This window comes from Hyperolius riggenbachi, chromosome 6, assembly GCF_040937935.1.
Source record: "Hyperolius riggenbachi isolate aHypRig1 chromosome 6, aHypRig1.pri, whole genome shotgun sequence".
Lineage (NCBI taxonomy): Eukaryota > Metazoa > Chordata > Amphibia > Anura > Hyperoliidae > Hyperolius > Hyperolius riggenbachi.
Genome location: NC_090651.1, coordinates 347,236,502 through 347,260,748, shown reverse-complemented (window position 1 = coordinate 347,260,748; position 24,247 = coordinate 347,236,502). Strand labels below are relative to the sequence as shown.

Sequence of the window (24,247 nt, the reverse complement as noted above, 5' to 3'; positions counted from 1 at the left end):
AACTAATAACAATAATCAATCAGCGATCAGAAGGAAATGGAGTGTGGGTGGTGTGTGTACACTCAGACAGTGAGTGCACGCACGCAGGAGCTAGTAGCCTATGGACACAGTGACTGGGTGTCCTAGACTCCTAGTACAGTAAGAGTAAGTAAGTAGTAACAGTAAGTAGTAGAACTAACTAATAACAATAATCAATCAGCGATCAGAAGGAAATGGAGTGTGGGTGGTGTGTGTACACTCAGACAGTGAGTGCACGCACGCAGGAGCTAGTAGCCTATGGACACAGTGACTGAGTGTCCTAGACTCCTAGTACAGTAAGTAGTAACAGTAAGTAGTAGAACTAACTAATAACAATAATCAATCAGCGATCAGAAGGAAATGGAGTGTGGGTGGTGTGTGTACACTCAGACAGTGAGTGCACGCACGCAGGAGCTAGTAGCCTATGGACACAGTGACTGAGTGTCCTAGACTCCTAGTACAGTAAGAGTAAGTAAGTAGTAACAGTAAGTAGAACTAACTAATAACAATAATCAATCAGCGATCAGAAGGAAATGGAGTGTGGGTGGTGTGTGTACACTCAGACAGTGAGTGCACGCACGCAGGAGCTAGTAGCCTATGGACACAGTGACTGGGTGTCCTAGACTCCTAGTACAGTAAGAGTAAGTAAGTAGTAACAGTAAGTAGTAGAACTAACTAATAACAATAATCAATCAGCGATCAGAAGGAAATGGAGTGTGGGTGGTGTGTGTACACTCAGACAGTGAGTGCACGCACGCAGGAGCTAGTAGCCTATGGACACAGTGACTGAGTGTCCTAGACTCCTAGTACAGTAAGTAGTAACAGTAAGTAGTAGAACTAACTAATAACAATAATCAATCAGCGATCAGAAGGAAATGGAGTGTGGGTGGTGTGTGTACACTCAGACAGTGAGTGCACGCACGCAGGAGCTAGTAGCCTATGGACACAGTGACTGAGTGTCCTAGACTCCTAGTACAGTAAGAGTAAGTAAGTAGTAACAGTAAGTAGAACTAACTAATAACAATAATCAATCAGCGATCAGAAGGAAATGGAGTGTGGGTGGTGTGTGTACACTCAGACAGTGAGTGCACGCACGCAGGAGCTAGTAGCCTATGGACACAGTGACTGGGTGTCCTAGACTCCTAGTACAGTAAGAGTAAGTAAGTAGTAACAGTAAGTAGTAGAACTAACTAATAACAATAATCAATCAGCGATCAGAAGGAAATGGAGTGTGGGTGGTGTGTGTACACTCAGACAGTGAGTGCACGCACGCAGGAGCTAGTAGCCTATGGACACAGTGACTGAGTGTCCTAGACTCCTAGTACAGTAAGTAGTAACAGTAAGTAGTAGAACTAACTAATAACAATAATCAATCAGCGATCAGAAGGAAATGGAGTGTGGGTGGTGTGTGTACACTCAGACAGTGAGTGCACGCACGCAGGAGCTAGTAGCCTATGGACACAGTGACTGAGTGTCCTAGACTCCTAGTACAGTAAGAGTAAGTAAGTAGTAACAGTAAGTAGAACTAACTAATAACAATAATCAATCAGCGATCAGAAGGAAATGGAGTGTGGGTGTGTGTACACTCAGACAGTGAGTGCACGCACGCAGGAGCTAGTAGCCTATGAACACAGTGACTGAGTGTCCTAGACTCCTAGTACAGTAAGAGTAAGTAGTAACAGTAAGTAGAACTAACTAATTACAATAATCAATCAGCGATCAGAAGGAAATAGAGTGTGTGTTGTGTGTGTACACTCAGACAGTGAGTGCGCACACGCAGGAGCTAGTAGCCTATATGAACAGTGACAGTGAGTGTCCCTACGGGTACAGTAAGAGTAAGTAGTAAGTAAGTACAACTAACAATAATCAATCAGTAATCAGAAGGAAATAGAGTGTGTGTACACACAGACAGTGAGTGAGTGCACACACGCAGGAGCTAGCTAGTAGCCTATAAACAGTGACAGTCAGTGAGTGTCCTACTCCTAGTACAGTATAACTACAATACTATTAGTAAAGGACAGCAGAAATACTGGTATAGATGATGAGAGAAATAAACAGAGGACAGCTGCCCACAGAGGCAAGGCCCCCCTGAGGCCTAAACCTGTAAGCTTGCAGCAGCTGCCTGTCTCTAATGTAACACACAAGCTACTAACTAAAATACAATGTCTATCTAAATAACAACAATACAGGTGTATATGGCAGGTGTAGGTGAGCAAAAACGCTAGGTAAATGAACACAATAGAGCACTTGCTAAGCCAAAGCACAAAGGAGCAGATCTCTCTCTGTACAAGTCTCAGGCAAGCATGGAAAACCCGAACATGGCGGCCGCTATTTATAGGGTAGGGGCTGGCCAGGGTCCCCCTCTGTGATTGGCTGCCGTCAGAGGGCCTGGGAGCCCTCTGATTGGCTCTAAGCACATCAATCTGGGCTATGACGCTATTCGAGCTCGGTACCGAGCTCGAATAGCGCCGGTTTGCTCGAATAGCTCGAATAGTGAATGGGCTATTCGAGTGTTCTCGAATAGCCCATTCGAATAGCTACAGCTATTCGGAGCTCGAATACCGAGCTCGAATAGCTGAAAAAGAGCTCGAATATTCGAGCTACTCGAATATTCGAGCTCTGCTGAGCACCACTAGATATAAGTACCTCGGCTGGTCTGCACTCTTACGCATGTTTTTATTGCTGCAGGTCAGCACACTGATTAGTGAATGGGAACATTTGTTTCCATTTACCGATCAAAGTGCCTGTAACGATTGGTCATTCTCAAGAGTGAAAGTAAAGCATGTAATGGCCAGAAAGAAAAAAGACTCCCTATATACATTATATTGAATAAATAAATAAAAAATCCCAGTTAATTAACCCCTTACATAATTTCAATGTTGTAATAACCAGTGCAAATAACGTGTGAGTTTTATCCACAGTTCAAAGTTTTATTTTAAATGTATAATGGCTGAAAACTGAGAGATACTGCATTTTTCAATTTGTTATTCACCTTAAAATGCATTTAGAATAAAATAATTGTTAGCAAAAAGTACCACTCAAAGAAAGTCTAATTGGTGGCAGAAAAAAACAGAATATAGATATTTTTGGTGAGATAAGCAGTGATAAAGTTATTGGCGAAAGAATGGGAGGTGCTCTGAAGTGTGAACATTGTGCTAGTCCATAAGGGGAATACTACCTGTAGTGGTTAATATATGTAATGGAAGGAAAGGAAAGGATTTAAATGCTAGCCATTAGGCTCATTACATTAATGCATAACTCCCAACTGTCCCTCTTTTTGAAGAGCGGTCCCTCTTCGGTAACCCAAGCCCCCTGTCGTCGCTCTTTTCTCCTCATGTGTCCTTCTTTCAGGTCTCAAGTAAATATATGTATTTTATCTACTGACAAATGTGTTTAATTGACTCTAAACGGTATTCCCATCCCTTAAATTCATATATTTTTCTTATGAAATCTGTATGGTATATGTGACTAGGGGTGTGGCGGGGGTGTGGATAGGGAGTAGTGGCATGGGTGTGGCTTAAAGTGTACCCAATCTGAAGCTCAGGTACAACATTTGATACTTAAAGAGATGCTTGGTAGAATTTGCCTCCTTAAAACAGAAGGTACTTGCAATAATTCAACTTTAAGGAACATCTGTGGTTACCCACAATGCACCATTACTGAATATGCAAATAATTGCTTTATACCCCAGAAGCCAGGCTAGCATCCAGAACAGCTGGTGTAAAGCACGCCTATAGCTTAAAATTTTACACAGCCACATCAACCCCACATGTAGCAGTGCATTGTAGGTAACCACAGATGTTCCTTAAAGTTGAATTATCGCAAGTATCGCAAATCACACCAAGCAATGCTTTTTAGTAGGAGGGCTTTTCGGTCTCTTTTAGTCCCCTATACTTTCCTAGTGGTTTGGGGCACCCCGAGCTGCTTAGTTACTCTTCCCTCTGTATTCTAATGTCCCCCCTCGCTGAGCTCGGACCCCTGAAGATTAGCAACAAGGCATTCTCGCCAATCCTATCATGCGCGTGCAGCTAATTTTCCTGCAGAATGGCCGCCCAGTGGCCATGCGAGTCCTCCCATGCATGCGCAGTAAGCACTGTGCATGCACGGCCGTGCTCGTGTGTCTACGGCAAAGCCATACTGCAAGACAGGAATCCCGATCTGGAGGGGTGCAGCGCTCCGCAACAGGGGACATCTGAGTAGCGAGGGAAGCTTCCCTCTCTTTAGGTGAATATCTCATTTTGTTTCCGAGCTTCAGCTCAGGATTGCTTTAAAGAGAAACTCCGATCAAGAATTGAACTTTATCCCAATCAGTAGCTGATACCCCCTTTTACACGAGAAATCTATTTATTTTCACAAACAGACCATCAAGGGGCGCTGTATGGCTGATATTGTGGTAAAACCCCTCCCACAAGAAACTCTTGAGTATGTACTCCTGGCAGTTTCCTGTCTGGGAACCTTGCTGCATTGTGGGAAATAGCTGTTTACAGCTGTTTCCAACTGCCAAAAAAACAAGCAGCAGCTACATCACCTGCCAGCAGTAAAAATGTCACCATGTAATAAATGTCAGAATGTAAATTAAGGATTTAAAAGATTTTACAATGGACAAACACTGACTAAATCATTTATACATAATTATTGTAAAATTGAAGCACTTTTTTATTACATTATTTTCACTGGAGTTCCTCTTTAAGTGTCCCTCTTTCATACTGTATTTCAAAAACTCGGGAGGCAGGATAATGAGAACTAGGTTGTTTGCTTTGATAAGGTAGATGTGTGTGGCGCCGTACTATGTATGCACGCGACTGCGCCTCCCCGCTTGCACCTGCAGCCGTGACCCCACCACCGCACACCCACACTGCAGAGGTCCCGTGCATGCACACTACGGTGGCACACATGAAACCTCATTTTGTGAGGAGCACAGACATTGCTTTAACCTCCTGAGCGATAATCCCGAGCTGAGCTCGGGGTATGTCGCGCAGGAGGAGTTCTCAGGCCCTGGTGGGCCGATTTGCATAATTTTTTTTTTGTTACACGCAGCTAGCACTTTGCTAGCTGCGTGTAACTTCCGATCGCCGCCGCTCGCAGCCGATCCGCCGCTCGCCGCCGTGCTGCGCAGCCCCCCCCGACCCCTTGCGCAGCCTGGCCAATCAGTGCCGGGCAGCGCTGAGGGGTGGATTGGGACTCCCTCTGACGTCACGACGCGCATCCCGCCCGGTCGCCATGGCGACCGGGGAAGCCCAGCAGGAAATCCCGTTCTGAACGGGATTTCCTGCTTACTCTGATCGTGGGGGGATGCCGCTGGGCAGCGGCTATCGCTACATGATTTAAGAAATAAAAAATAAAAAAAAAAGTGCTGTGCCCCCTCCTAGGCGATCTTATTGTATCGCCCAGAGGGTTAAAGTGTACCCGGGGTGGTGCGGTGGGGATGGGGGGAAGGGAGGGTACAGATGGGACACAGAGGTATGTTCCCTGCCTCATGACATGCCTCGGTGTCCCCACTACACCGCTCTCTGCCCCCCAACGCCACGCTATCACCCCCCAAATTTAGCGTTGTCAATGATTGTTGCTGATCTCAAGGGGAAAGGAGGAGAAGTATTCCCTGCTCAAAACGCTTACTGCTTATGTTCTAATGTTGATAACGATACTTATCACAGCACCCTTTTCTCTGCTTTTTTTCCACTACATTAACGATAATTGCATTAGAGTCTATGGTAGCGGCCTTTTTGTCCACACTCAGCCCGTTTTCCTGCTGCCATTTATACATAATTATTGTAAAAATGAAGCACTTTTTTATTACATTGTTTTCACTAGAGTTCCTCTTTAAAGAGAACCTGAACTTAAAATAAAAATTCAAAATAACCATACACAGGTCATACTTCCCTCCTGTGTAGTCTACTCCTCAATCTCTTTCTTCTCTCCTGCGTCCCATTTGTCCACTGTGATTAATGGAATTCTCTGTCCTCCATTTTAAAAATGGCCATTACCCCACAACAGCTTCCTGGTCAGCACACTGTTAAACTGTAATACCACCCACTTGAGCCATAGGGAAACATGGACATTACCTTGCACATTCAGTTGTAACTGACAGCTGCTGATATATAACTGACAGCAACTGGTATATTTCAGTTCTGACAAAATATTGTCCTCAACAGCTGGAGGGCCAAGTATGCCCATGTCTGCGTTAGTATGTAATATTCATTTACAGCTACGTCATGTGTTTATTTTAAATCATTTTACTCGCTTCAGGTTCCCTTTAAGGAGCAAAGCTGTCATTGTGTACTGAAGAATTTCGTCTTGTTTTTGTAGCCATAATTAGATATTTTTGCAGCTACTCTGGACCTGAAGCCAGGGCTTTGAGCATTGTGGAGATATATTGGGGTGCTGATGCTGTTAAGGATAATACAGTAATATATTTTCATTTTCCCATTTTTATATCTGCTGTGGTATGTCAAAGATGCAGGCTAGATTCATTGACTGTTCCTGTATTTGTGTGGGTGGGTCACTAGACCTACATTTGCATCTAAAGAGGTCTTCAGTGAATACGACCAGTCACCTATCACACAGGACATCCTGCTGCAATGTGAAAGCCTTAATCAATTGTCACCTGTAACCTGGGGAGATTGGAAGTGAAGGAAGTCTTTTGTTTTGTGTGTGTGCTATAGTACCCTTTTCATGTATGTGGATCTCTGGAAATCCCATTTATGTCTGAGAACGGAGACAGGAAAACGCCTTAATCAAGTTTTCACCTGGAGTTGAAAGCCTAACTTCACAATCTTTGATGTATAGTAGACTTTTACCTGGAAATGGAATATGTCTGAGATTTAATTAAAACCTAGTTCCTCCCCTCCCCAAGTAAGTTGCAGCCTCCAGGCGTAGCTCAGAGTATAAAAAGCAGAGGCAAATGCCTAGTGACCATCTTCTCTCGGAGGTAGCGAATAGCTAGGGAGGATCGCGACTCCTGGTCGAAACGGCGTCCTCCCGTCAAACAACGTTCTAACCTAAGCTGGTAACGTTCTTTTTTCCCCCGTTTATTTTTACGCAAATATCCGTGTGTGTTATCTTTGTACATTTTATCTTGTAACTATTTTTACTTTGTTTTTTTGTAATCTTTTTGTATATATTCAGTTCTGCACTGTTCGATGTTTTTTCTGGAATATTAAATTATTATTTAATAAGTTTGACTTCTGCCGTACTAAACTAACACTCATAGCCTAGAAGAGACTGAAGTGTAACCGTGTATAAGTTCATGCCTAATTGTACGCTTGAGCAACACTACCGTAGGAAATTGTAATTGCATTGTGTGTGGGGGCGTTTGTCATACGTTGGCCTAAGCGCGCAGCTGACCCAACGTACGAACAACGCCAGTGCGAGTAGCTAACAGTATCGTTCGGAACGACTGTTAGTGGGTCTTTGCTTCACGACAGTGTAAGATTGCAACTGTGTGTGTGTGTGGGTGCGTGGCGTTCCCGTATTTGGCCTAAGCGCAAAGCTGACCCAAATACGAAAACGCGGAGTGCGCGCTGAGGACTCGACAGCAGAGTGGAAGTGTCTAGCAACGCTAGTGGTGGCAGTGAGAGGTGTTTTGAGGGGTTCCAGCCTTGTTTGTAGCTTAAATAAGGCTGTTCCCCGCTTAATCTGGTCAAACCCGCAGTCGGGAACCGTATACGCAGGCGTGCCGCGGGCCGGTTCTTGACATAATTGGCTGGCAGTGGTGGGATCGTTTAGTACATTAGTACGCAGTTTAGCTCGCTATTCTGAGTACTAAAGGCTGGAAGCTTGCTAGAAGCAACTAGCCTACAGAAGTCTACTCAGTGCAGAAACTATATACGTTTTTTTTTGTTCAAAGATACACACTTGGTGTTTTGCTTTCCCTTCCCCCCCTTTTTTTCTTTTTATTTTTTGCAACACGATGGCTCAGAAAGCATCCAGCTATGCAAGGCAAAACAAAGAGATACTACTCAACCTGTGTGAGCACAAAGGCATCGAGACGGTGAGCGGCCAGACTAAGGAGCAGTTGCTTCGTGCGCTCGAGGAGCATGATGAGGCAGAACGCGCCCGTGCTTCAACGTCAGCAGATGCAGCTCACGACACGCCAGAGGAGGAATCGCTCCCGCCACAGGATGCGAGTGGAGACGATGTCCTGGGTGATCCACCTAACACGGAGATGACATCTCTGGAAGCCGACCTACAGCTACTAGGTTCGGCTGAGCCCGAACTGCGCCTAAAGCTGATTCTGGAACATCGGCAAGCAGAGAGGGAACAAGCTGCCCAGCGACTCCAGGCCGAGAGGGACAGACTCCGGGCAGAGGAGGGAAGAGCTGAACGGCAACACCAGCTGGAGCTGGCTAAACTTCAGCAGCAGAACCGGTCTGCTGGACCCGCAGAACGCGAAGGTGAGCGAGTCCACAGAATCCCCCTGGATAAGTTCCCCGCTATGGACAAGGACTCTGACATAGACACTTTCCTACAGGGGTTTGAAAGGACTTGTCGGCAGTATGGGGTGCCCCGTGAGCAGTGGGCAAGATACCTCACCCCAGGGCTGAGAGGCAAGGCCCTGGAGGCGTTTGTGAGTCTCCCCCAGGAGGAAGAAACAGACTTTGAGGCAATTAAGAAAGCCATCATTGCACGATACCACCTCACGCCAGAGGTGTATCGAAAACGTTTCAGGACAGTGCAGCGAGGTCCTAATGACAGTTACCTGGATCACGCGTGCAACCTGCGCACTGCCTTCCAGCAGTGGCTAAAAGGACTGTCAGTTGAAACCTTGGATGCCCTGAAGGAGCTGATGATAAAAGACCAGTTCCTACACACCTGTCCTGTTGAGGTCCGGCTGTTTGTGCTGGATCGAGAACCAAAGACAGTGGATGAGGCTGCGGAAATGGCCGATGCCTACACCGCCCATAGAGCACCTGAGTCCCGGAGGACTACTACACCCAGCTGGAGAGGAGAACAGATGGCTAAACCGGTTTCACCCAGCACCCAGAGGAGGCAAGCACCGCTGTCTCCTGGATTCAAGCAACCTGACACTCGGAAATGCTTTGTATGTGACAGGGTGGGTCATATCCGCACGACTTGCCCAGAGAGGAAGAGGGAGGCCCCAAAATCCAGTGAGGCCTCAAACCCCAGTGAAGTCCCAACGGCTTTGTGTGCTACCAGGAATGCTACTGGCTATGCAGAGAATCTGCAGCTTGTCACGGTTGGGGGTACAGTTGCCACTGGGCTGAGAGACACTGGAGCAGAAGTGACTCTCATACATCCCCAGCTTGTGAACCCGGAGCAGTACATACCTGGGAAAATGATTGCTGTCAGAGGAATTGGGGGTGTCACCCCAGCCATACCCACCGCCTTGGTCCACCTGAATTGGGGGGCCGGCAGCGGACTGAAAGAAGTTGGGGTAACTGACAAAATCCCCACCAACGTTTTGCTGGGTACTGACCTGGGACGGTTAGTGGCCCGGTATGAGCCTACTCCAAACCCTGTGGAGCCTGCATCCCCAGCAGAAGTTCTGGACTCTTGCAAGGTACTGTTTGATAATGCTGTGCAAGTGGGGAGTGCTGGAGAGGCCCCAGGGGCTATGGACTGTGTACTAGGAGCCAGCCCTAGTGAGTCTCCAGTGCCTAGGCCTGGAGTGTGACCTGTTGACACAGAGAATGCAGAAACTGATGATGTCATTTATGACGCACGGACTATCGAGGCGATCGATGCAGGAACTGTTGATGATAATTGTGAAGTGCTGAGTAGCAATGTGTGTAATGATACAGATAATGTGGAGGTTTTATGTGATGTCCCAAATGACAATATATGTAGGGATGATAATGCTGATGGCATATGTGTTGTGCTACATAATGCTGTGTGTCATGTGGACACTCCGTCAGCTGCCGGAGTAACCAGCGGCGCTCGCTGGGCTGCAGCAGATGGACTGTCCACTGAAGGGGCAGACGGCACCAGGCCAGATCTTTCCCCTTCAGATGGTTTTAAGACAAAATGTGACGTGATTTATGATGTGTGTAAGGTGGGCACTCCCTCAGCTGCAGTGGTAACCCGCAGTGCTAGCGGGTCTACAGCAGAGGGACTGTCCACCGAAGTGGCAAATGTTGCTGGGTCAGCCACATCCAATTCGGAACCTGGCCCGGATGGCCCAGGAGCCTCTCCGTCTGCAGCCTTCCTAGAATGTGTGACAGGCAGCACTGAGCTCTCTGGGGCTGTTCGATTTGACAGCAGCCTGGAAGAGCTCAGGGGGCTAGCCAGCAGGTCACCAGCTGGGAGGGGCAGGTTGAGAGGGTTCTGGGAAGTTATTCCCTCGGAGCTGTCCGAAGTGGAGGAGGCAGACCGGCAGATACTCGTTCCCCAAAGGGACCGAGAGATAGCTCCTGCCACTATAGAGAGAGTGCGTGTAGCGACGGTTGGAACCCTTCCCCAGTTGCAGCACAGTCTCTATGGTTGCGAATTCACGGTCGCCACTGACCCACATTCCCCTAGTTGGTTACGTCAGGTTGCCAAGGGCAACGACACATTGCAGCAACCTGACCTAGCTTTCCAGTCGTGTAGCTTGGAGCTAACTGACAGGTGGGGAACCCTCCTGAGGATGCTAAAGGGTTTTCCCACCCGGCCAGGCCGTCAATGTAGGCTTTGGCAGGATGATGCGTTAGATTCACCTGCCAGCGCCATCTGGAAGGGGAGCAATCATGGGAATGCGGACGGGCTGTCCCGTCAAGCAGAACCAACAGTGTAGGTGCTGGCAGGATGATCTGGGAAGATCGTCTGCCTTGCACCAAGTTAACGGCGGAGGTGTGGAGATATATTGGGGTGCTGATGCTGTTAAGGATAATACAGTAATATATTTTCATTTTCCCATTTTTATATCTGCTGTGGTATGTCAAAGGTGTAGAGATGCAGGCTAGATTCATTGACTGTTCCTGTATTTGTGTGGGTGGGTCACTAGACCTACATTTGCATCTAAAGAGGTCTTCAGTGAATACGACCAGTCACCTATCACACAGGACATCCTGCTGCAATGTGAAAGCCTTAATCAATTGTCACCTGTAACCTGGGGAGATTGGAAGTGAAGGAAGTCTTTTGTTTTGTGTATGTGGATCTCTGGAAATCCCATTTATGTCTGAGAACGGAGACAGGAAAACGCCTTAATCAAGTTTTCACCTGGAGTTGAAAGCCTAACTTCACAATCTTTGATGTATAGTAGACTTTTACCTGGAAATGGAATATGTCTGAGATTTAATTAAAACCTAGTTCCTCCCCTCCCCAAGTAAGTTGCAGCCTCCAGGCGTAGCTCAGAGTATAAAAAGCAGAGGCAAATGCCTAGTGACCATCTTCTCTCGGAGGTAGCGAATAGCTAGGGAGGATCGCGACTCCTGGTCGAAACGGCGTCCTCCCGTCAAACAACGTTCTAACCTAAGCTGGTAACGTTCTTTTTTCCCCCGTTTATTTTTACGCAAATATCCGTGTGTGTTATCTTTGTACATTTTATCTTGTAACTATTTTTACTTTGTTTTTTTGTAATCTTTTTGTATATATTCAGTTCTGCACTGTTCGATGTTTTTTCTGGAATATTAAATTATTATTTAATAAGTTTGACTTCTGCCGTACTAAACTAACACTCATAGCCTAGAAGAGACTGAAGTGTAACCGTGTATAAGTTCATGCCTAATTGTACGCTTGAGCAACACTACCGTAGGAAATTGTAATTGCATTGTGTGTGGGGGCGTTTGTCATACGTTGGCCTAAGCGCGCAGCTGACCCAACGTACGAACAACGCCAGTGCGAGTAGCTAACAGTATCGTTCGGAACGACTGTTAGTGGGTCTTTGCTTCACGACAGTGTAAGATTGCAACTGTGTGTGTGTGTGGGTGCGTGGCGTTCCCGTATTTGGCCTAAGCGCAAAGCTGACCCAAATACGAAAACGCGGAGTGCGCGCTGAGGACTCGACAGCAGAGTGGAAGTGTCTAGCAACGCTAGTGGTGGCAGTGAGAGGTGTTTTGAGGGGTTCCAGCCTTGTTTGTAGCTTAAATAAGGCTGTTCCCCGCTTAATCTGGTCAAACCCGCAGTCGGGAACCGTATACGCAGGCGTGCCGCGGGCCGGTTCTTGACAAGCATGATTCACAAAGCTTTTGCACCTGTTTTCCTCTGTTTTTGTGTTATCTATGTTGCAGTTTTAGGTTGCATTCACAGTGGGACATTATGGTCGCGCGTTATAAAGTCTTATAACGCAGCTTATCGCACTGCAGTGCTAACCCTATGGGCCGTTCACAGTGCGACGTTAAAGTCGCATAAAAAATGTTGCTTTGTGGTAACTCACTGCTTGCAGTGCGCTACCTCTTAACGCAGACACACTGCGACTTTAACGTCGCATTTAACTGCAATGTCCCACTGTGAATACAGCATCAAGGTCCCAAAGAGCAAAAATATAATATAATTAAGGCAAAAGAAGTACAATTGTCATTGAAATGAAATTAATCAGGAACAACTTACTTTGAGTTATTATTTTGCTTGTAAGTGTGCTGAAAGGTTATTTTTTATCAATTAGGTGATAAATAAGTCCTGTATGAGAACTTTTGTGAATAGAGCCAATTGAGGGTCTGTGGTCTGGTTGGAAAGTATATTTAGCAGTGAAGGAGAGGTGCGATGGAATTTTCAGTAGTAAAGAACAAGGATGAGCAAAATTAATCAAACACGTACTTTTTTGTGAAATTATAGTCAGTTCTGTAAAATGTTCGCCATTTCTTGAATTTACATTGATGAGGTTGATTGCAAAGGTATGCATATCAAGGCTAACCGAGGGAATATGTCAAAGGAATACTCAGCTATTAAAAATTTAATTGACTTGCCATGTCACCTGTAAATCTATGTCCCCTATAAACAGGGGCATAACAATAGACACTGCAAGGGATGCTGCTGCAGGGGAGCCCAGAAGCCCCATCCTGAGAGACTGACAACTAAGGGCAAGGAGAGGAAAAGCTTCTTCTATTCTCTGCACAATTGTTCTATTGACTGCATCTGCTCAGCCACTGATAACGAATCAAACAATCCTATTCAGTGTGAAGCAGGCTCATCTGTACAATTCCCAGCCCCCAACCTCTCTACCCCTCCCCAAGTGCTCTGTACTGTAGTGATGCTGGAGAAGTCTGCAGAGACAGTTCTGCTCCATGAGAGATGGACAGAGTGAGTGTAATAAGCTGGGGCTAGGAGCACACTCATCTCTCAGTTTTCTGCACACGTTTTCTGCACAACATGGGGCCCAAGGGGGCCCCATCAAAAGTTTTGCAGGGGGGCCCAGTGATTTCTAGTTACGCCACTGCCTATAAATATTCTTAACACCGCCATGTCCGTTTTTGCCCACCTGTGTTGGGTCACGCCCACCTGTGTTGCCATGGCCCACCTTTAGCTTGTTGGCCATGGTCTGATTGGTGGCGTTGAGTGGGGGCAAGCCACGGCAACACAGGTGGGAGCGGCCACAGAGCTCCAGATCTGTTTAGTAAGGAAAAAAACACTATTCCGGTTTGGCCAATGGGGTTGGGGGCGGGTTTTAAGAACATTTTAGATTTACGGGAGAGCTGATGAGTACATTTTTATTTTCAAAGCTGATTGTACCTTACAGCGTGGGTCCCCAACCTCTGGGCCGCGGCCCACTGGTGGTCCATGGGCAGTTTTCTTTTGGGCCGCGGCGGGTCTGTCACCTCGCCCTCCTGCCCCCGCAGGCCGCCACTCCTGTTACCTTATGAGCGGGCGGCCGCTTCTTCTCTTATATTCCCCCAGGCGCCGCTCTCCTGTCTGCAGCATCTCGTATTACAGCAGAGCTTCCTGCGCGGCTGCTATAAGGAAGGGAAGGAGGCAGGGCAGCGGTTCCCATGGTAACGGCGATGCATGTCGCCGCTACAGGAAGCCGCTGCCCTGCTTCCTTCCTTTCCTTACAGCAGCCGCGCAGGAAGCGCTGCTGTAATACAGAGATGCAGACAGGAGAGCGGCGCCTGGGGGAATATAACCCGCTGCGCATTACACTGTCCACTAGGTTGCGCGCACACACCCCCGCACTGTAGAAAAATACAGTAGAATTAAGATTGCTTACAGCATTTAAAATCCTCAGCCCATCTTCAGAACCACTCAGAATGCTGAAGGCCAACCAATATGGAAGAGAGCAGCCGATGCAGAGCGGGCACAGGGAGCAGTTTCACATTTACCTGTTCTGGACACTGGATCGGCTTTCCTCTTCCTCCACCGAGCGATCGTTGTATTTCTGACATCTCCTGGTTTCAGATCACATCGTATGACCTGTGATCGGGACCCAGAAGATGTCAGCATTGCAGCGCCACCTGGTGGTGGAAGAGTTTCTTCCATCACCGCTCTTCCACCACCGGGTGGGGCTGCAATGCTGACAGCATCCTCTGGGTCCCAGTCACATGTCATGTCATATGTGATCGGGACTAAGTAAAGGATGTTAGGATTGCAGTGCCACGGGGGAGGAAGAAAAGTGGGAGAGGAGAGCTGATCCAGCGTCTGAACATGTAAATTAAATAAAATGTGGAAAATTGTATGTGGAATTTGCATAAGTGTGAAAGCTGATTTAGTGCTTAAACACACTAGCATGCTTCTGTTTGTTTTTCAGCAACAGAAGCATGCTAGTGTGTCCAGGCCCTTAGGCTAGGTTCACAGCGGGGCATTATGGTCCCGCGTTATAAAGTCACATAACGCAGTGTACTGCACTGCAATGATAAGGTTTTGTGACGTTCAGAGTGCGACGTTAACATCGCTTTGTAAATGTTGCTTTTCTGGTAACACACTGCTGAAGTGTGTTACCTCTAAGAGCTCAGCCACACTATAGGCACTTCTCTTTCATTAAAATCGTGGTACAAATCGCATACATTTTTACATGCTTTTTACAGCGATTTTAATGAAAGTGATTGGGAGCAATTTTTAAAAAGCGCTCAAAGAGCTAATCAATTGAAAGCACTTATAGTGTGGCTGAGCCCTAAAAGCACGCGATAAGTTAGTGGGAAGCATAATTTTCATTGCCCGTTTGCTTCAATGTATCTCCTGTATGCTGTAACGCAGCATTAACAAGCGTTACAACTTATTTGTTGGGTTGCGTTTTAATTTTGCATTGTGACGTCAATGTCGCACCACAACGCAACATCCCACTGTGAACCTAGCCTTAGAGATTAAAGCATGGCAAAAAAATATTGAGACTACTACTACTGCAATTATTATTGATTTATATAGCGCAACATCTTCCGTGGCGCTGAATCCAAATGTGTTTTCCCCTCTACATTTTACAATTACATGTTCTCAAAAACATTCTTTTTGTCTTTTTTGACATGTTCCCTGGGATAGCCTTGATATGCATACCAAATTTGGCGTTGATATTATGTACGGGGGCCTTGCATGCAATGAACTGTAAAAATTGGCCCCGTAGACTGCAATGCAAATGAGAAAAAATGGCAACTTTTGGCTGCAATTTTTGCTAAGCAAAAATGTGCCGAATTCACTGCAAAATCAAAGTCAGGACGTTGTCTGCTCATCCCTAGTAAATATTTGCTGCATGCTCTCCATGGGGTTATGTTAGGACTGGAGATACTCTATGGTGAAATAACTGCATTTCTTATGATGAACTATAGGTACTGTTTACATTTATACAAGCATGTTGTTCCATTGGCTATAATTGTGAGATGACTTATGCTAGGTAGAAATATGCTGCCTGGATGTAATAAAACTCAATGAACCGTGGAGTTTCTGTTATTTTTGTTTTTCTTTGGACTCAATACAGTACTCCTACGTAGATTTGTGCTTTGTTTGGCCATAAATAAATAAGTCCCAGCTAAAAAAAGGCTCAGAATGTTTTATCTATATAAAAAACAAAAGTTTGCTTTCTTAAAACAGAAAGAATTTGTGATAATTCAGGTTGGAGTGAGCTCGAGATGTCTCCCAGTGCATCACTGCTGAATATATGCAAATTATCCATTGTTGCCCTTAGAAGCTAAACACACCTCCAGAACCACTGGAATTTAATGATGTGTCAGTTAGTTAATTTGTACAGAGCCATAATAATCCAGCATGCATACAGACTGTTTCGGATTGGTTGATTCTCATCAGTGCATGGCATGGATTAATTTGGCTCTATGGAGTAGGGCTTGAAACACCTATATAAAAACTTTGAAAAATGTTTACTTGAAATTGCACTAATACATTTGCCAAGATAATAGCTGTACGAAGGAAGGGTCTAAAGACAGACCCTTGCAGTACTCCAACAGAGATGGGGTAAGGAGAGAAAAAAATGTGGGAATGGAAGTCTTTTTGTTGTGATTATAGGGAAAACAAAAAGAAACACGGCCCTGTGGGACTAAGGAAGATCAAGTCTTCAGAGGGTGACAACCCGATGCCTGAGTAAGCTGGGTGTATGCTTCAAGAGTCGGCGTCAGAACAGGGAATTACAACAGACATTACACATTACTTAGGTACACCTGGCAGCAACCATTGGCTCCTCCAAATTGGATGACCACAGATCTATGCCACCACTACACACTGAATTGGTAAATTCCCTTTGAAGTCAGTGAGTCCTGTGTGGTGTGTTTGGAGTGGATGTGCGGATTGGTCTGAACTCATTTAGGGATTTTTCCTTAGTTAATCGCAGTCATAGTGACCCTAACCCTATGCACAGTAACCCTAACCCTACGTAGTGGCTGGATAGTGTACTGTCAAGGGCTCTGCCTCTGACACAGGAGATCAGGGTACCAATCTCGGCTCTTCCTGTTCAGTAAGCCAGCACCTATTCAGTGAGGGGACCTTGGGCAAGACTCACTAACACTGCTACTGCCTATAGAGCGTGCCCTAGTGGCTGCAGCTCTGGCGCTTTGAGTCCACCAGGAGAAAAATATGATGTAAATGTTCTGTGCCTTGTCTTGTCTATGTACAGTGACCCTAACACTATGTACAGTGACCCTAACACTATGTACAGTGACCCTAACACTATGTACAGTAAAACACAGATTCTGATGTACAGTGACCCTAACCTTAGTGACCCTAACCTTAGTGACCCTAACCTTGATGGGAGTACATGGATGCGAGTTCACACATACTTCTAATGCAATAACGTTTATGTGACATGATGAGATAAACATGTGTATGTACAGCACAAAACATATTAATAACCAGGCTGTTTTACTTTTTTATTTTGCTGCCTGAAAGAGTTAATTTCTAGATATGGAAGTGACAGCTTCTGCCTTGTATCTTGTCAGGAATATAGTAAACATCACTGATAAGCAAATTACAACCATAAAAGTTTTCCTGGCAGAATACAACTTCAGAGAGCAGGGGAGATAAAATACATTGACCTTTTTCTAATGCTAGAGCGCTCATTAGGCTGTCACTGTGCAGAGGCACCAACACATTTAATCTAGTTTGTAAATGTTTAAATATAAATAAAACCATGGGATATCTAAAAAAGTCATTTTTAGGTGTAGGAGGATAAATACAATTGTTTATATCATCAGTTTATTTTCACTTGGGGTTCACTTTAATTGTTGAGGCTGGGTTTACACTTAAATGCATTGCGTTGAGTTGCAGTGCATCTCAAAGCATGAGTGTGAATCCAGCCTGAGAGGGCTCTAGGTAATATCTTATGGCCCGTTTCCACTAACCACCGCGCGTGTCTGCGAGACGCGCGGCGACACTTCTGGGTCTGCTGGTACGCAGACGAATCCCAGAAGCCATGCCATGCACAGCTATGGAATTCACTGGCTCCCGCACAAAAACTGATGGCAATGTTGGCCGAATCGCTAGGGCAAGCGATTCGGCCAGCAGCCCCATTATTTCCTATAGCAGAGTTTCCCCGCACGATTTGCCTGCGGTGACACTCTGCGGATTCGGCCTGGTTTCTACACTTAGGGCCCTTTTCCACTAGCGGCGATTGTGATGCTGAATCGCAAATCGCTAGTGCTTTTTAAATTGCTACGGTTTGCATATTAACTTAGGAATCGCGGTAGGTAATTTCCACTACCGCGATTTGTTTTTTACTAAAGCGCGATCGCATCACGGAGCAATTTTTGCCGTGATTTTGCTATGCAGTGCATTGCATAGCAAAATCGTCATCGCAATCGCTGGGAAAATGTAGGACTTTGCTGAATCGCAATCGCTAGCGTTTAGCCCAAACGCTAGTGATTGTTAGTGGAAAAGGGGCCCTTACAGTCAATGAAAGAAATCACAGCTCTTTATAACAAGTGAGCAGGGAAGCTGCTCTAGAAGATGGGGGTCAGTAGTCATCATCATAAACTGGGAGAGTGGCCAAGAAGAGCGACCATGAAACACTAACCTCCAGTGTTTGCAGTTAGTAAGTCAGAAGTTACATTAACAATAGCAGATTCAGTGACATGGTTGGGAGGTTGGAGAGTTAGCAGGGCGTAGCGCTGGAATGGTATCATAGGGGATGGATAAAGATATGATGGATAAGCGCTGCAGCAATGTTTTCAGTAAGAAGGTAATGAGGGACAGTTTCCAGCTTTCTTCCTCTTGGTTAGAGATACTTTCCTGTATTTTGCAGGCATTTTCCACACGGATTCCTCCTCTCTTAGAAGAATGTAGAGTTTCTTGTGATCTCCCATGAAGCTGGGGTCCAGGATGTGGGCAGACCTCTTGAGGTAAGTCTTTCAACTGATATAGCACACTGGTGCTTAAAGTGAACCTTAAGTCTCGCAAAAAAAATGAGTTTTGCTCACCTGGGGCTTCCCTCAGCCCCCTGCAGCCGATCGGTGCCCTCGCCATGTCTCTGCGATCCTCCCGTCCCCGCCGGTGACCACTTCCGGTTTCGCTGTCAGGACCCGACAGGCTGGGAACACGAGTAATTATTCGCGTTCCCAGCCACAAAAACAATCACAATATTGCTGCTATTGCGGCCTTCTTGCGTTCCCACCCTGTCGGGTCCTGACGGCGAAACCGGAAGTGGTCGCCGGTGGGGACGGGAGGATCACAGAGACACGGCGAGGGCACCGATCGGCTGCAGGGGGCTGAGGGAAGCCCCAGGTGAGTAAAACGCATTTTTTTTTGAGAGACTTAAGTGCCTCTTTAAAGGACGCAATGTGACATGATGACTAGACATGTGTATGTACAGTGCCAAGCACACAAATGACTATGCTGTGTTCCTTTTTTTCTTTCTCTGCCGGAAAGAGTTAAACTTCAGGCATGCAAGTGATAGTTTCTGTCTGGGTTGGGACTTGGTCAGACTATAGTTTTACCCCCACTGGCAGTAAATGGCTTTTACCCCTCACTGGCAGTAAATGGCTTTTGAGAGCAGGAAATAGATAAAAGGAGTCCATAGTTCATAGATGTTAGCTCTTACATACTTTAATGAGCAGAGACAATGAAGCAGTAAAAAACTTAAAAACTAGATTTAAATATAAAATAAAACTGTGGGATATCTAAAAATAGGCATTTTAGGATGAGGATAGATACAATTGTTTATCTTGCCAGTTTATTTTCATCTCAGATGCTTAGCGGGATCAAACTCCACAGTAAGAAACATGGTTCCCTACTTTTTATTACACATACAGTTATATTTGCTTTTGTGCATCATTGTCCGTTTACAAATGGCAAGTTCCCAAAGTATAGTTTATCTGCTCTGCAAGCTGCCATTGCAGTTTATTGCCTAGCTGCTGTATTTATATATTATAATGTATCCAGTGAGAATTTGTCTTCGTGTACATTTTCTGTTTGTGTTCAGCTGAAACACTTCCAGCAATGCTTACTAATAGTGACTGATAAGGAAAAATAAACAAGATAATGTAATCACTGCCTCAACTTCGGTAGAAGAATATTCTATGTTTAAGGGCTCTTTCACACTTGGACATTGCGTTGCAGGGGACATTAAGATCGCATAACATTCCCCTAACGCAACGCATGGTGGTGCTAAAGGTGGATGCTACGTAGAGCCGCATTATGCGGCTCTTGGTGCACCGTTTTCGTTCGATAGTGATAGAACGAAAACGGCGCATGCGTCAAAAGACTGTGGAGACCACGTGATCGGAATACTCCGCATCACGTGCTCCCGCCAGCCAATAAGCTGCCGCTCCAGGAAGTAAACACTGCAGTGCAGTGAATATTAATTAGCCATGTGGCTGTGCACAATAACGGACTCTCGCCTCCTCCTCTCCTGCACTCAAAAAACAAAAAAACAACATTACTGAGCATGTGCAAACAGTCTAACACGGCTAAAACCGCGTATAACGCACCGCATGCTGCACTGTCATTGAACGTGGGCACTGTGAACAGCCCATTGATTTTTCATTACTGTGAGTTGGGCTGCGTTACAGGCTGCTCTAACGTTCGCCTGTAACGTCCCACTGTGAAAGCAGCCTAAAGGGAACCTAAACTGAGAAGGAAATGGATTTTTCCTTTTAAAATAATACCAGTTGCCTGACTCTCCTGCTGATCCTGTGTCTCTAATACTTTCAGCCACAGCCCCTGAACAAGCATGCAGATCAGGTGCTTTGACTGAAGTCAGACTGGATTAGCTGCATGCTTGTCTCAGGTCTGTGATTCAGCCACTACTACAGCCAAAGAGATCAGCAGGTCTGCCAGGCAATTGGTATTGTTTAAAAGGAAACATCCAAATCCCTCTCAGTTTAGGTTCCCTTTAAAGCGGACCCAAACCAAACCATTTTTTTTAATTTAAAATATTTAGTTGCACCACTCTGACACATACAAAGATAAATAAACACTCCTTCGAGCCTACGAGCATTTCTATGCATGCTTTTCACCCTTTTCTTTTCATAACTAGGTCTATACAGGTGGCAGCCATTAGCAATTCCTCCTTTGACAAACACCACTTACTTCAGCATTTTGCCGGATTCTGTCCCGGCAATATGGCTGCTATTTATTATTATAATTTAGAAAATAGATTTTATTGCTGAAATCTTGTATTTTTATTTTGGGTCCACTTTAACTGTTTGAATGCTATTCTGCTACCAGTTTTTTTTTTTTTTGCTGTTGTTCTGGTAGTAGGTTTTATGCTGCAAAGAATCTTTTAGAGCAAAGAAGAATTGTTGAGTTTCGTATATATATATATATATTTATATATATATATATATATATATATATATATATATATATATATATATATATTAAGGTATTTATATAGCAACGACATCTTCTGCAGTGCTGTACAGAGTATATATAGCCTTGTCATTATATATATATATATATATATATATATATATATATATATACAGTATATATAGATATATATATATTTAGTCCACTTAGTGACTGCTTCAATCATATATTCATATTGTCCTTTTCTTATACGCATCTGTGGTCAATGGTTAATACAGATGATCAGTAGTAATGTCGCGAACATCAAATTTTTGGGCTCGCGAACATGAACCTTCTGCAAATATTTGAGAACGGGTGAACCACCATAGACTTCAATGGGTGGGGGAATTATAACCTCTATAGGGGCTGGTTCTGGCCACAAAATGGATGGAAAAGTTGTTTAAAAGGCCCTAACACCTGGACAGTGTCAACAATAAACTTATCCTTATAAGGGCTATTATGGAAGGTACTGTAGCACTAGCAGCACTGTACACACCTGTGTCCAACAGCTAAAGTGGATTGTGGACACACAGAATGCAATATAACAATAGCAAGAAAAACAATAAACCAGCTCTTATGAGGGCTATAATGGAAGGTACTACTGACGCACTAGCAGCACTGTGCACACCTGTGTCCAACAGCTAAAGTAGCTGCACTGGACAGTGGACACACAAAACTGCAATATAACAATAGCAAGAAAAAAAATAAACCAACCCTTAAAGCAGTTTAAAACTCTGACAACATTTTCAACAAAAATGTGTTTTCCTACTTTTTATAACCCATACAATTATCATATTTGCTTTTGTGCACAAGTATTAATATTCATTCAGATATTATAACTTCCCAAAGTTCAGTTAATTTACTTTGAAAGCTGCTGGGTTTTTTTAGTTATAACTGTTGTCATTCTGTTTTAAATGCTGCCATTTCTGATCTGTTTTTCACTTCAGCACTCATCAGCTGAAGTCCTGCACAGCCAGAGAATGTTTACATAAATGTATCAAATAAAGACTGTGTACACAAGATAAGATTACAAGCAGTTCGGATGCGGGTTCTCCCTGCAGAAGAGTCAGTCCTGTGATGTAACCCTTTGAATGCTGTTTTACTTTAAAAAAATGGTGTTAGTATATTTATATGCTGTAAATAATATTTTAGCGCAAAGAAGAAATTCTGGGTTATATTCCGCTACTGGTGGTTGATCAGGACACTGTGGCCTAACTAACGCTATCCTTTTTAGCAGCACCGCTCTTTCCCTACACTCCTTCACACAGCACACAGGCAGAGTGTAAAATGTCTGCCGTGCTGGTGTTTTTATGGGGGGGGGGGGGAGGAGGGTGGTCCAGGAGGGAGGGATAGCTGATTGGCTGCCATGTGCCTGCTAACTCTGTGGTGAGGGTCAAAGTTTGGCTTCATGATGATGTATGGGGGCTGGTCAAATGCGCCACGTGTTCGTCCGCCAACGCAAACCCCGGGAGCTGTCCACCGTCAAACAGTTTGGGCCATCTCTAGTGATCAGTAAGATGCTTTTTTTGCTGACTTGCAAGCAATGAAATCAGGGATGAGCAGAAACTACGCCACTGCGAATTTACGCATTGTAGTTCGCATCTACGCATCGTAGTTCGTAGTGAAGTTTCAAAACTACGCTTACGAATTTACGGGTTGGGAAGTACCGCTACGCATAGCTTACATAGTTAACATGTGCATTGTGTAGTGAACTACGAATGCGTCACTCGCGGCTAATTTTCCGCGTGCGATTGTATGCTTACAAGTTTACGCGTTGGAAAGGGGAATGTACGCATAGAAGAGTTACCATATATAAGCATTTCACATAGGAATTAATGCGTAAAATGTTCTGCCTACGGGCATAAGCATCCGCATACACTATGCTTCCCAGTACGCGTAATTGCGTATTTTAACGCGTAGTCTACGAATTGCATACAAAGTGAATATGTGATTTTGAAGCCATAGTTTGGCGAAGTGTAATTGCGTAAAACTACGCGTAGTTCCAGCGTAGCAAAGATGGCGACTACGACCATCCCTGAATGAAATGTAAATAGCATGCAGCTTGATGTTGTGGCAGCCACATTCAGTAGCAATCGTATGTGATTAGAAGAAGCAGCTCATTGGACAATGGTCATCTCGAGAGGCACATGAATATTTGATTTTTTTTTCTGATGGATTATTTCAGGTCTGCGTAATGAGTTGCGGGGTTACAGGTCTTTTGGGTAGATAGTTTTGTTCTGTTGGAAGATCTCGCGCTGTGAGGTTACTACTCTGTAACGGGGGACGCAGGGCAGTTTCCAGACTTTCTGCTGCCTGAAGCAAACTTGTGAGAATAAACAACCCCCCAGGAAAAGATGAATATCAATATTTATATTATTTCACGGCAATTTGCATTAAAGCGAATGTTAAGCTAAAACCTCCCCAAAACAAACCGGTACTCACCTAAGGAGAGGGAAGGCTCTGGTTCCTATAGAGCTTTCCCGTTCCTCCTACAGTCCCCACGTTCCAGCACTGAATCCCCCGGTAGCAGTATTCAAACCCAGAACTTCAGAAGATAGACAGCTCCGTACTGCAGATGCACGAGCGCCCTCTCTCGGTGCTTATGCATGCGCAGTACAGAGCCGCCCATCTTCGGGAACACTCAGGCTCCCGAAGACTTCCGGTGGCCTCCCGTGGCAGTGGATTTAAATGGGGATGACATCGCTGGACCGCTGGGACCGTGAAGGCTCTATTGAACCCAGAGCCATCCCACTTCATAGTTATCTGTTTATCTTTTTTTTTAAAGGAAGAATCCACGGAGAGAGATAAAAAAATAAAAATACAAATCCACTTACCTGGGGCTTCCTCCAGCCTGTGGCAGGCAGGACGTGCCCTCGACGACGCTCCGGAGACTCCCGGTCTTCTCCAGTGGCTCACCCGACCTGGCCAGGCCTGCTTCCAGGTCGGGCTCTTGTGCGCTCCAATGTGTGTCTCTGGTCGCGCTGACGTCATCGGACGTCCTGCGGACTGTACTGAAGGTAAAGAGAGGAGCCAAAAGAGAAAAAATAGATAAAACTTTTAAAACATGGAGAGGCAGTGGTGGACTTACCTCCTCCAAGCACACAAAAAAGTATAAACGTTTAAAACATAGAAAATTTAT

At 45.2% G+C, this 24,247-nt stretch overlaps 1 protein-coding gene across 3 annotated transcripts in view; it reads left to right on the top strand.

Annotated features, from left to right (window-relative positions):
* The window catches only part of LRRC4B (leucine rich repeat containing 4B), a 249,544-nt gene that overhangs the window by 31,039 nt on the left and 194,258 nt on the right, over window positions 1–24,247 (top strand). For 2 of the 3 annotated variants that reach the window (XM_068241550.1, XM_068241552.1), the window contains one exon: window positions 18,563–18,659. The exons of the other annotated variant lie outside the window; for it this stretch is intronic. The gene's annotated coding sequence lies outside the window, so the exon portion shown is untranslated. The remainder of the gene's footprint in view (window positions 1–18,562; window positions 18,660–24,247) is intronic. 3 annotated transcript variants of the gene reach the window in all.